The sequence below is a fragment of the Marmota marmota genome, unplaced genomic scaffold, assembly GCF_001458135.2.
Source record: "Marmota marmota marmota unplaced genomic scaffold, marMar, whole genome shotgun sequence".
Taxonomy (NCBI): domain Eukaryota; kingdom Metazoa; phylum Chordata; class Mammalia; order Rodentia; family Sciuridae; genus Marmota; species Marmota marmota.
In genome coordinates, this window is record NW_026000243.1 from 796723 (window position 1) to 801249 (window position 4527).

A 4527-nucleotide genomic window follows, 5' to 3' on the forward strand; every position below is an offset into this window, starting at 1 on the left:
AATGGATAAAAAAAATGTGGCATTTATACACAGTGGAGTATTACTCTGCATTAAAAAATGACAAAATCATAGAATTTACAGGGAAATGGATGGCATTAGAGCAGATTATGCTAAGTGAAGCTAGCCAATCCCTAAAAAACAAATGCCAAATGTCTTCTTTGATATAAGGAGAGTAACTAAGAACAGAGTAGGGACGAAGAGCAGGAGAAGAAGATCAACATTTAACAGCGATGAGAGGTGGGAGGGAAAGAGAGAGAGAAAGGAAATTGCATGGTAATAGAAGGAGACCCTCAGGGTTACACAGTGGAGGAGGTAGAGAGAGAGGAGGGGAGGGGAGGGGAGAGGTGGGGAGGGGGGATGGTGGAGGATGGGAAAACAGGGGAGCACAACAGACACTAGGATGGCAATTTGTAAATCAATGGATGTGTAACTGATGTGATTCTGCAATCTGTATATGGGGTGAAGGTGGGAGTTCATAACCCACTAGAATCAAAGTGTCAAATATGATATGCCAAGAAATTTGTAATGTTTTGAACAACCCACAATAAAAAATAAAAATAAAATAAAATAAAATAAAATAAAATAAAAAAAGACTCAACGATTTTTCAAATTCTAAAAAAAAAAAAAAAATTAATAAATAAGCTTTTTTTAAAAAGTACCAAAAACAGAGATTGGTAACTTAAACCAGAAGCTCAGTAAAGTTTTTCTGATATGGCCTACAGATGAAAAATCAGTAGGTATTATAATGATGAGGTGAAAGAGAATTCAAAAACTGTGGGAATCTTCCACAATGAGATTATCAGAAAGTAGAAAACTGCATGAAGAAAAAACATGATATGTCCAAGCAACTCTTAATGGATCAATATGGCACAGTGATGTTCTTAAAAGTAGTTTTTGATTTATTTTGTCTTGTTTTGTTTGTATATTGTGTAAGCCATATGACTTCCTCATTCATAGAAACCCATATGTACCATCTTCCTGAATCCCACATTTACATCTCCTCTGATTGAACTTGATGTTGTGAGGTGGTCCTGAAGTCTGGTTCTGCCCTACTGCTGCTACTCCTCCAATGCATGCTGAGCGCACAAAGACAGACTCATATTCCCTGAAACATACTGCACACACACACAACCCTAAAAATCTTCTGAAAGTGCTTTGTACAAACCTTCTGTCCTTTAAGGCACAGTTTTCACACCATGGAGCTGTAGTCTAGAGTATGAGAGTAAGGGCTCAAAGAAAAGGAGATGAAGTGGTAAATGAACCATGAAGGACTTGTAAATCACTTTTCAAGTTCATATCTGAGTTCATCTTTGAGGTTAAATATGAGCTTTGAAGGCAAAGGAGAGATAATAATGACTGAAATGAGAAAGGGGTGAGTGAGGGATCCCATTATGCTTTAAAGAGATTACTCTCAGCCTAGTGCCAAAGAGTTAATTATGAAACCCTTGTGACAACAGGTGAGAAATAATGGACCTGGGCTAAGGTCATGACAATGAAGATAAGTGGAAAGAAGTCAATAGACTTAAGACATGTTTGGGAGAAAAAGCTGTTAGTTGTAATGATAACTGGATGGAGTAGTCCAAGAAAAAAATACTTCTTTCTTGAAAACATTAACAAAATTTCTCAAAATAAGGAAAATAGAAAATTAATGAAGGTGATAAATAAACTTTATTGAGATTATGTTCTTTGTGGAAAATTGACCTTATTTAATAATCTCACAAAAATATAAACATAAGCTGGGCATGGTGATGCATACCTGTAATCCCAGAAGCTAGGGAGGCTGAGACAGGAGGATCGCAAGTTCAAAGAGTTCAAAGCCAGCCTCAGCAAAAGTGAGGCACTAAACAACTCAGTGAGTGCTTGTCTCTAAATAAAATATATAAAAGTTCTGGGGATTGACTCAGGGGTCAAGTCCCCTGGGATTCAATGCCCAGTACCAAAAAAAAAAAAAAACAAACTATATACATACACACACACACACACACACACATACATATATACACACACACAAATAAATAAAATAAGAACTTTAAGAGAAATTAAACAAAAATGGCTTTACTAAAAAATGTATAGTTAGTAAAATTTATTGGCATATATTTACTAAATATACTTACATATTTACTGAATAAGAATAAAAACTTTACTTTCCAAATACTCTAACCCAGTACTCACTGCTCATTGCCTTTAAACTATTTGGAAATGAAAAAGTATGATAGGCAACTTAATATTAGCAATGAACAATTTCTTATACATGCCCTTTTTTCTGTTCATCTATAACATATTTTACATTTATTATTTGATTCAAGGTTTAGTACTTTCTGAATAATCAAAGCTCCACAGCCTCATTTGAGACTATCCTCATGAGGCTACTTTAAAAAAAAAAGAAAAGAAAAAGATAAGAAAACAATTCGTTTCTATTATTTTTCAATAAATACTGTAGACATGGGAAATAACTGCTCAAGTGCAAAAAGGCCATAGTGGTTATAAGGATTTGAATTATTGTTTGTGGTTAAGGCCCTGCTGACTCCAAATACAGAAGAGGGAGGTTGAGACAGGAGGATCGAGAGTTCAAAAAGTTCAAAGCCAGCCTCAGCAAAAGTGAGGCACTAAGCAACTCACTAAGCAACTCTGAGCCTGATCTCTTACTATTATGGTGGCTAATTCCAAATTCTATTTTAAGGCTCATTTTTGGGGGACCCACTGACCTTCACCAGAGTCTATATTATCAGGGTTCACATGGAGGAAATGTGACTGCTTCCCTTAACCAGTGTCACCCTGACCATGTCCATGCTCATGACAAGAACCTGTCTTTTACTTTACTGTAATGCTCAGTTTGTAGCAGAGATGTGGAAGGGGACAGCCAGACCCTGCCTTCAGATTCTTTTTTCACCTTGTCTGAGCTCATGGAACATAGAGATTTGGCTTGGTGGAAATCTCTCTTAAGCTTCTTTTCCTTTTCCCAAATTGCTGTGCCCCTCTGCCCTCTCCCAGATTTCTTATTTCATATTCCAGTGGCACTGAGAGGACTCAGTGAACAACCAGCTAGAAAAAAAATGCATACATATCAAATTCTTATCTTGGAGTGACTCCTAATTTGCAGTGAGAAGATTAAGTGTATTGGCTTCTACACATACAAGTTGAAGGATAACAGGAAGTGGAAAATATTGTTCTTGTCTAATGAATTCATCTTACCCCTACGTTCAACTTTCATTCTATTAGTGGGAAGGAAGAGGGCAGGAATGTACAATACAGGTTCTACAGGAATGCCACCTCTCCCCAAACCAAGAGGTGATTTATCTAGGAGTGAGAAGGAAAATTCTCTAATCTTAAAATATGAAATACACTGAAACTTTTATTTTTAGCTATGTGGTTAAGGCCTTGCTGACTCCAAACACTGAGGCATCTGTAAGTCTGATCTCCTATTTTTATGGTGGCAAATTTCAAACACTATCTTAGATCTCATTCTTTGGGGATCCACTGACCTTTATCAGAGTCTTAATATCAGGGTTCACACAGGAGAGGTGGCATTTTTCCAAGATAAATTTTACACAGGGCAGTAAACCTGTAGACTAGAAAAGAGAATCAGTTCTTATTTCATATCTTAAGAACAAAGAACCTGCTATAGATACTATAGAAAGAACTCTATCAGCTTCAATTTAGAAAAGAAAGTTCATTCAGTGGCTCTTAAAGAGACACACATCTGACCATGGCTTTGGTCCCACCTGGTCTAGGAGTTTTAGATCACCTTATTCCCAGTACTATTCTAAAGATATTTAAAGTGATTGACATTGTTGATATGAATGTATGCTTGTGGGTGTATTTGTTGCATGTATGTATGTAAAAGTTGAAAGAAAAAAAATTTACTTTATAGGGACTGAGATAACTACTAAGGAAAGTAAGCTAACATTTTCCCAGCTCTTATTAGAATTCAATTCCAAATATAATCAAAATAATTATAGTATGTAGATCATATTACAAGTTGGGAAAACATGCTTGTTCATTTTTCTAGCAATCTTCTTTCCCAAATCTATAAAGTAAACATTGATCTTTGAGTCCTTATGCAATACCAACTTGTAAACTTGGAGCCACATAGCTTCTTACATAGAAACTGTAGTAAACACTGAGGCCAGAGAAATAATACATCTTGTTAAATCCTCAAGGTTTTGGACACCATTGTGCTACATTCACCAGATGGCATGCCACCTCATCCAGGCTGCTATTCATTTAATATTTATTACCTAGATGCCAAGCCAATCATGTTTCTCAGATCTTATCTCATCTAACAAAGGCAATATTTGCTACCAGGTTTCCCTCTACTTCAATTATCTTTTTGCATTTTCTGCTAAAGCAAAACATTTGCAAAGAAGAAATCAGAACTCTCTCTCTGAAATGCAGCCAGAGGGAGCTGCCAGTGAGCTAGAAACAGAAAAGGAATATGAAACACTATCAACCACTAACAAGAAATGGAAAGACAGGAACCAAAAAAAAAAAAAAAAAGAAAGAAAGAAAAATAAAAATTAAATTAAA